The sequence below is a fragment of the Oryzias latipes genome, chromosome 21 (genome assembly GCF_002234675.1).
Source record: "Oryzias latipes chromosome 21, ASM223467v1".
NCBI classification, from domain to species: domain Eukaryota; kingdom Metazoa; phylum Chordata; class Actinopteri; order Beloniformes; family Adrianichthyidae; genus Oryzias; species Oryzias latipes.
In genome coordinates, this window is record NC_019879.2 from 11,299,968 (window position 1) to 11,309,690 (window position 9,723).

The 9,723-nt window shown below is 40.8% G+C and overlaps 1 long non-coding RNA gene across 1 annotated transcript; it reads right to left on the bottom strand.

Moving 5' to 3' along the window:
• Positions 1-5,785: 5,785 nt before the first annotated feature.
• Positions 5,786-7,609, bottom strand: LOC111946798. The gene is made up of 3 exons (XR_002872555.1): positions 7,258-7,609; positions 6,471-6,582; positions 5,786-6,061 (listed from the first exon to the last, which is right to left on the bottom strand). It is a non-coding gene; the product is annotated as an uncharacterized LOC111946798 (long non-coding RNA).
• Positions 7,610-9,723: the final 2,114 nt, after the last annotated feature.

The window sequence follows — 9,723 nt, forward strand, 5'->3', positions numbered from 1 at the left end:
ATGCGCTCAGACGCTCCTGCCGTCGCGTGGAGCGTAAATGGAAAAAAGACGGGCTTCATGTTTCATTACAGATTTTCAAAAACTCCTTGACTGAGTATCAGGCTGCTGTGAAAAGTTCCAAGACCCAGTTTATGTCGAATGTTGTGTCTGAGAACATCAGCAAGCCTAAGGTCCTTTTTAATTCTTTAAAGTCTCTTTTAAGTCCTGGGGATTCATCCTGTCTTACTCCTTCTGTTTTACTTTGTGAACAGTTTTTAAAATTTTTTACTGACAAGGTCAGTGCCGTCCGGTTTTTACCCTCTCCTTGTACCCCTGACCCCTCTGTTTTAACCTCACCACCTGCTGTTTTTGATCACTTTGAGCCTGTCACTTCCTCTGAGATTTCTGAGATAGTTCAGCACCTGAGGCCTTCCTCCTGCCCAGGTGACTGTGTTCCCCCCAGACTCCTGAAGGAGGTCTTGGATGCCATAGGCCCCTGGATAGTTGGTCTCATCAACTCTTCCCTTCTTTCGGGATGTGTGCCAGCTGCTTTCAAACTTGCTGGTTTGCAGCCCCTTTTGAAAAAGCACAACTTGGACCCTAATGTTCTTTCAAACTTTAGGCCGATTTCAAAGTTATCTTTTCTTTCAAAAATTCTAGAGAAGGTGGTTTATTTTCAATTACAGGACCATCTAACAAAACATGATATCTCTGAGAAGTTTCAGTCTGGTTTTAAATCCTGTCATAGCACTGAAACCCCTCTGCTCAGGGTGTGTAATGACCTTCTTTTAGCTGTGGATTCTGGGGCCTCCACTGTTTTAATACTTTTAGATCTTACTGCTGCTTTCGACACAGTGGATCACAGTGTTTTATTATCCCGACTGGAGCACTCTGTCGGTGTGAAGGGCACAGCACTCAGTTAGTTCAAGTCGTATTTATGTGGCAGGAGTTTTTCTGTCCAAGTTGGACAGTACTCTTCTCCAGAAGCTCCACTCAAGCATGGTGTAGCCCAGGGCTCAGTTTTAGGCCCTCTTTTACTCTCGCTCTATCTGCTGCCACTGGGGTCCATTTTTAAGAAATATAATGTTTCCTTCCACTGCTACGCCGACGACATCCAGATCTATGTTCCCTTAAAGTCTGGAGGAGCTGAGGGTCTTGGCAATTTACAGAAGTGCTTGGCGGAAATCAAATCCTGGATGGAGCTGAACTTCCTCTGTCTGAACAAAAACAAGACAGAGGTGTTCGTTTTTGGAAAAACTGACTTGCTGACAGGCTGCTGTAGTGCTGTTGGCCCCCTGGACCCCTCAGATGCTCCTTTTATTAGGAATCTTGGGGTAAACCTCGACACACATTTTAAATTTGACAGGCAGGTCAGTGCAGTAGTCCAGTCTAGTTTTTATCACTTGAGGCTAATAAGTAAAGTCAAGCCATATCTACCTCCTCATGCTGTGGAACAAGTGATTCATGCCTTGATCTTCTCCAGACTGGATTACTGTAACTCTCTCTACAGTGGTATTGACCAGTCTCTGCTCCACCGTCTCCAGCTGGTTCAGAATTCGGCGGCCCCCCTGTTAACGGGGACCAGACGGTGTGAGCATATCACTCCACTTTTACGCTCTCTTCACTGGCTGCCTGTGTCTTTAAGGATCACTTTTAAGATTTTACTTTTGGTTTTTAAATGTTTGAATGGTCTGGCACCGCTGTATCTCTCTGAGCTTTTACATGTGTATCATCCATGTTGAGTCCTAAGATCTGAAGATCAAATGCTTTTAATGGTTCCTAGGACTCGGCTTGTGATTCGGGGAGACAGAGCCTTTTCAGTTGCAGGTCCTAAACTCTGGAATGCTCTCCCCTTCTCTGTGAGGTCTGCCAGAACCGTCAGTGATTTTAAGTCACTTTTAAAAACTCATCTTTTTAGCCAGGCTTTTAACTCCAGTGAGCGGATTTAGTGGGTCAGCTTGTTAATTTTATTCTTTTACTGTTTTATTGTTTTATTGCTTTTATTGATTCTTTATTGTATCATATTGTCCCTGATTTTATGTGATTTTATGTTAAGCACTTTGGTTGCTTCTGCTTAAAATGTGCTACACAAATAATAAATTGATTGATTGATTGATTGAGACCATTGAAATTAGTTTTCAGACACCAGGGAATCCACAGAGACATCATGTTTTGCAGTTCATTGGGAAATTTTGGTCTTAGTTCTGCAGATTGCTGGGAGTGACAATTATTGGGGTGTCACTCCTAATCCAATTGTTAATCTGAAAAACTCAATCAGCAACTAAAGACCAGTGTTGTGGAAACATTTCTTAGACACTATTGCCGAATCCAAATAGCTTCCCTACCCTTCTGGCTCCTCCGTTTAGCTCCAATTATAGATGTATTTAAAGCTATAGTGATGTCTGAAAGGAGGAGCCGTTATAACGTAAGGCTGACTGTCCCTCTGGGAAGGCTACATGGGGTAGCCTACATTAGAGACACTAGAAGAGACCGCAGCAGAAATCCAACTGACCTGATCCCTTTAGAAGGCTTTTGAGCAAATGACATGGTGAGCTGTTTTTGGTCTAGACGGGGTTGTGGGGAGCAGGTATTAGGTATTAGGGTGATAGTTCTCTGGCTCGACTCGCGCCTCCAGCCGTCCCCAAACTCATCTGGATGAGGCCCAACTGCTGGACTATTCAAACATGTAGTCGAGTAGTCGTAGAGTTAGATAAGCTAATTCTTCTCTAAGAGTCCTGTTACATTGCTTGTCTGTACTGGGTGAGGATTCCTCCTTCATGTTGACATCCTTGAGGTTTCTTCTTTTTTCAGGAATCCAGTATTTTTAGGAGTTTTTCATTTCCCTGAAGGAGAGTCTAAGGGCAGGGATGCCCAGTTTAGTTTAGTCTGTTTAGTTTAGAATCTACCTATTTAATTCTATGACTTCATGTTCGTTATGATTTCATGTTTACTGAAGCCCATTGAGATGACTATTGTAATATAGGGCTATACAAATAAAATTGAATTGAATTGAATTGGTAGTTGAGGCTAAAATGACCCAAGGAAAAAATAATAAAGTCTCAAATTTGAAGGTAACCAGCCTTTGCATGAGGTTTTGCTCTTTTGAACCTGTTTTGGAAAATTCTAAGGCAGAAAGGCCAGCAGAAAATTCTGACTGTAAAATGGGATCTGGATACAGTAAGATGAGTTGTTCTCTCCATAGTAATTTTGAAGGCCGCGGAATTTCAAGCCACTTTGAAGATTTTTAGTCAGGGTTCAGACCACACCACAGCACTGAAACTGCACTAGTTAGAGTCTCTGTTGACCTATTATTGGCCTCAGAAAAGGGACTACTCTCTATTCTTGCCTGTTTGACCTCAGTGCAGCCTTTGACACTATACCACAGTATTTTACTCCTAAGTTTAGAGCATGACATAGGAATCAGAGGATCTGCCCTCCAGTGGTTTGAATCCTATTTATCCGATAGGTACCAGTTTGTTAATTTAAATCGATAGTCCTCTCATTGCACTCAAGTTAGCTATGGAGTTCCACAGGGCTCAGTTTTAGGACCTATCCTGTTTATGATTTGCATGCTACCCTTAGGAAACATAATCAGGAAACACAGCATTAATTTTCACTGTTGTGCAGATGATACGCAGTTGTAATTATCCATTAAACCTGACCAGAATGATCAAATTGTAGGTCCTAAAAACCTCAGAGATACTCTGATCAGATTGTCTCCCTGGATGGCCTCCAATTCCTCAGTTAGAAACCTAGGGGTTTTATTTGACCACAATTTATCATTTAAGGCTAACATATCACAGGTGTGTAAAACTGCATTTTTCCCCCTGCATAATATAGCTGAGACCAGAAATATACTTTCTAAGTGATGCTGAAAAACTCATCCATGCGTTTGTTACATCTGAGATGGATTACTGTAACTCTTTGTTAGCAGCATGTCCTAAAAGTTCCTTAAGAAGTCTCCAGCTTGTTCAGAATGCAGCAGCACGATTGTTAGCAGGAACTAGCAGAAGGGATCAAATCACGTCTGTGTTAGTTTCACTTCACTGGCTCCCAGTTGAATGTAGAATTAAGATCAACATCCTCCTGCCAACCTATAGCCTTACATGGTGGACCCCACCCTATATCAAAGACCTCATATTGCCTTTCCATCCAAACAGAACACTTTGCTCACAAAATGCAGGAGTAGTTGTGGTTCCTAGAATTTGTAAAAGCACAGTTGGAGGTAGAGTCTTTAGCCACCCAGCCCCTGCTTTATGGAATAAGCTCCCAGGGCATGTAAGAGAGGCCGATACAGTTTCTACATTCAAAGTTAGGCTTAAAACATTCCTTTTTGGACATTGCCAGACTAGTTAGTAATCAGAGAATATTTAACTTACTGTTAATATGTTGTGATCTCCAAAATTATGGTCAGAAACCACTTTGAAGACATCATGCAGCATTTATGCTTTGATGACAAGGGCACGCGCATGGAACGAGTTGGGACTGACAGGTTTCCTGCAATCTCCAATGTTTGGGGGTCTTCCAACTGCATCAAATCTTTCAACCCAGGCAAGATTCGCCGGGAGCTTCCTGAATCAGTAAAAAAGCTCGCAGAGGTACATGCGGGAGCTGAGAAGGCGAAAAGGACAACTGTATTTGGTGACAAGCTCCCACACCTGGCAAAGGGAAAAGGGCAATGTGCCAGGTGAATGGTCAGTGCAAGAACAATCACGCCAGAGTGCGCTTTGTTGATTGTTACAAGTATGCCTGTGGCACATGCAGAAAGGAGATTGTGTGGCAGTGCCAAGGATGTGCAGACACTGTAGTGGGTTGAAGTTGTCACTTTGACCACATCATTTCTATAATTGTACATGTCAGTATTATGTCTTTAAAGAAGTGTCTTTTGTGCATGAACAATAAATCTCAGCCACAAAAGAAAAACCAAACTGTGGTGACCTCTTACTAGAAGTGACAGAAGTGAGGGGAAATAATGAAAAACTTCCGCAGCCACTTGGCTTGTCCTTTTTGCATGCCAAAAGAACAGCCTAATGGCTGTGCTGTTTATGTGCAAACTATGTAGAGGGCTGCTCTTTGGGCATGCATATTTTAACTAATCCAGCCACTTAGCTGTCCCCTGGCCATTGCAGGTAGAAAAACCAAATGGCTGCTCTACAGAAGTTCTAGTGTTATACCATGACTAAGACCAAAGACCTTTCTAAGGACAACAGAAAGAAGATTGCAGACCTGAACAAAATCGGGATGAACCAATTTACAATAAGAAAGCAGCTTGGTGAGAAGAGATCAACTGTTGGAGCAATTATTAGAAAATAAAAACAAGATCATTAAGAATCTCCCTCCACCTGGAGCTCCACGAAAGATATGACCTGGTGGGGTACAAATGATCTTGAGAAATTGAAGAAAACAGACCAGAACTACACAGGAAGGATTGGTCAACAACCTGAACAGAGCAAGGAGGTTACTATGGTAACACACGGCGTTGTCATGGATTATTTCCTCCAGTGCTCCTAAGCAGGGCCGGCCCTGGTCTTCTGGGGGCCCTAAGCGAAATTTAATTTGTGGGCCCTCTAACTGGTCAGCAGCACCAAAAAACGCAACTGTTGTTGTAATATAAATGAGATATCTCTATTAATACATTTGTGAATTATGGTTGCTGCCAAATAATTGAATACAGTATATTGCCTGGATGTTGGATGCACATTAAGTGGTGCCAAACAAATTTTAAATGCAAAGAAAAAAAAATCAATGACAAATGTATATAGATATATAGATATATATTTTTTAATGTATTATTAGGCAGTCAACAAATGACATTCACAAAACTCCAACTTATTAAAAACAGCAACTTAATAGCAAATCAAATGACAATAAAACAATCCAACATAAAGAAAACAACAGCTCAATGAGGGGGAGTTTGGAAAGTCAGAGTCATTATTAGTCTGAAAAGGACCTCTTTGCACCAAATCCATTCTTACTGGATCAGAGAGTGTGGTTAGACATTCAGCTGGACCAACTGGATTTGAGGTAGGTGGAATTTTGGATCCAGTCGGCTCCTCTTCCATATACGCCTCTCTTGGAGCCCCTGGAACATAAAAGACAGAACTTCAATAAAAGCAAACAGTGAAAAGTCAAACAGTCAAATGTTTCCCCTTTCAACAGTAGATGTGGTGACAGCAGTTTCTTCTGCAGCTAAAAAACAAGAATTATTATTATACAATAATCAATGATAAAGCTAATAAAATATCTTTAGCAGAATACTAATAATACTTTAGTGGCTCATTTAAAATCTGTGTGCAGGTTTTTCACAATTTCATGATCTTTTGATATATTTATGAGAGATTTATTGTTTGATTGTATATTTGCATAAGGTCATATTTCATTAATTTAATTATGAACAGTTTGGAGCTCCATACTCTTCAGCTGCTGTTTATGAAAAAAAGGGTTTATGCAGACACTGTTTTTTTTATTACTTTACATGCTTTTAAAATTACCTGAGATGAAATCTTCAGTGAAGTCAGGAACATCTTGGGATGTGGACGCTGCACCACCTCCAATACTTTTGATGCTTTTTGAGAGCAGAAGAAACTGTCGGCTGAGACGGAACTGTGCAAAACATCATCATTATGTAGAATCAAAACTGCAAAATACAAATAAGAAATAAATGTACCTACTTATAAATAATAAAACGTGAACACTAATTTGAGAATAAGTGGAAATATAAGCCTTTTATACACTTCTTTTTGTATTATTTTGTATGTTCATAATTTTAAAATTAGTACATTTATTTTGTTTGTCATTTATAGATGAGAACCTTTATTTCCTATGTATTTGGTAGTTTTTATTCTCCATATTTCATGCCAATGCAAGATTTATGACACACTAATTGTTGTAAAACTCAGACTACCTGACTACCTGTCTATAACAGATAAACAGCAGTTTTTATGCTGTAATAAACCGGAGAATGCAGAACGCACTAAATATGTGTTAGCAAAACAATGAAACAAAACGATAACGTGAGTTAAAACATTTTTCAGCCACCATATAGTTGTCATTATTTACTTTTCTTTACTTTCCGCCGTTTTAGAAGGTCATGTCCAACCTCATCTTGGAAACTTGGGTATCAAAATTATTTTCGAGTTTTCCATGGGAAATTACGACAAAGGGGGTCGTTTATGTGCAAACTTCACCTCAGATCGCTTCGTATTTTACGTAAATTGCGCAGCTGCACAGAAATGCTGGATAATGTAAAAATAAAGCCCCAACATCCTCCAAACTTACCTTGTGATTGATGTTGAAGTTCTTTATCTTTTTTTAGCTCCTGGTGGTGGATAAAGTCTCTGAGGCATGACGTTTTCTTGTTGTCGCTTTGATCAGCGTGACAAAATGTGCTGTTTTTTTTTCTTTCCCCCAACTTTATTGAAACAAAATGCGCTCGTAAATGCACACCGTGCCAGACTCAGATGCAATTATGTTGACCAATCGTTGCTAAATGGTGTAACGTCATTATTTGGGTTGCCAAATTGGTTCATGTGTGCTGACAGGGGGGATCATTAAAGTGCAGGCAACTTTCTTTTGCACAACATTCAGAGCACACGTTGGTAAGGAAGTTCTATGAAATGGGTTGCCAGATTTGGGTATTTTTTAATTTAATTTTTGTCGCCACTTCGGGGCCCTGCTGGTGACGGGGGCCCTACGCGGCTGCGTAATTCGCGTATAGGGAGGGCCGGCCATGCTCCTAAGGTCGCGCTGCGTAACCCTTGTGCTATCCTAGGAACTTTAACTTTGGAAGTTGGGTCATCTAGACCCACTAGACAGTGCTCTGAACCTTTTTTCTTCAATGATTTGTGATTTTCACTGGTGTCCATGGATTACATGAAATCTTTCCACCTTTATCCATCTCTATCATGGTAGGGAGAACATGTCAATGTAAGGGTGGGGTCATCTAAGATAGCACAATGGTTACACCAGCACATTTCCAGACCCGTCTGAAGTTCTCCAGAAACCATTTGGATGATCTAGAGGAGGATTGGGCGCAGTGGCAGTTCTACACTTACTTACTCCCCAGGCGAGTATGTTTTTGTGTTGATGTTGTCTCTTCTAGTCCTCTTGTTGCATTTGGCGCTCTGTTCCATTACTCCACTGCTGCTGCTGCACTTCTGCTGCGTATGTAACGAGGTTTCGGTACTCCTTCAACCCCCCCCGTCAACAACATCCTGCTCATTCACTTGCTACACCTGTGAACGCACTGAGGAAGAGGAGGGTTGTGTCTTCATTCACTAAGCAGAAGCAGTGAATACAGAGGCAGAAAAAAGAAGTGAATTACATTTTTTTGTGTAGTACATTCATTCATTCATCTTCTTCCGTTTATCCCTTTCGGGGTCTTGGGGCTGCCGGAGCCTATCCTGGCCATTTATGGGCGAAGGTAGGGGACACACTAGACAGGTCGCCAGTCTGTCACAGGGTAGTGTAGTGCAAAGTATGAAAAATATTTATATGAAATAAAAGCCGTTTCATTCACAGCCGTCCCATCACAGTTTTGTTTAGTCTGCCTTTCTTGTTCCTGTAGCCATAAAATCAGGAGATTTGTTTAAATAAAATTGAGATGAAAATGTATTATATTTAACAAAACCAAATAAGATATTTTTTCATGTTTAAGTAAAATGTAAATAAATTTCCGTTATCAGGTTTGTAAATTTGTCCCATATTTTGTCAGTGTACTTACATGTCCAAAAAAAATGAATCAACGTTTCCTCAAACTGGAAACAGAAAGCACAATTTTTAGTAATATCCTTTCTTAACCTTTGCCTATACTGATTTGTTGGATAAAACCTATAAATGATTTTGAATGAAGCCTCTTTTACCTCTTTCACTTTGTTGTTATAAGATATTTGTTTGGAAGAAGCCAAACCTTTTCCCAAAAAATTGAACCATGAAGTGAAGTCCAGAAAGTAATGGCTGGGGATTCCATTCTGAGCTCCTGCTGAAACAGTCTTCGGACGGCTTTGTTTTGGTTTCTCAAAATTGAGAAGCAGAGTTTTCCGACAGCAGTTTCCGTCACGTGAAGTTGTAGGTTGTTAGGTTAAGGCAGGGTTCGGCAACCTTTTTTACTCAAAGAGCCATTTCGGACCGCCCCTAATGAAAAAAAAAGCACCCGGAGCCACAACCCGTTTTGACATCATTATATATATTATGCATGTATATATTATATCAAGGGTGCTCATTACGTCGATCGCGATCGATTTTCAAGGACATAAGTGTAGATTGCGGGCCAGAAAAGATTAAAAACAAGTACTTCTTTCTTTTCATCTTCATGTTTATTTGTTACATGTTTATTTCAACATTATTATTTATGTACTGATGTTTAAAAACTACACAGTGAGTTTACATAAAGATACTTTGTATTAACAGATGAGGCGTTTTTTTACAAAGACAGAAAGCAGCGACCATCGTATTCATGCTCTGCTGTAAACGGTGCAATGCGGGGAGTGTGGCATATTGTGAGGCATTTGGCGCTGCTGGCTCCGTATTGATCAGTATTGATGGGGAACAACGACTACTAATTTAGTGCTCCGTCCTCCGAACACACAATATATTTCACGCACACACCTCCGCTCCGTGCTCACACCCCCATCTCCACCTGCACGCGCCCCTCCCTCGTGGCACGCGCGCCGCTCAGCACAAACACACACTCCGCAACAGTATAAAGCGCGTGCCTCACAGCTTCCTTGATGAGCTGGTATTTAT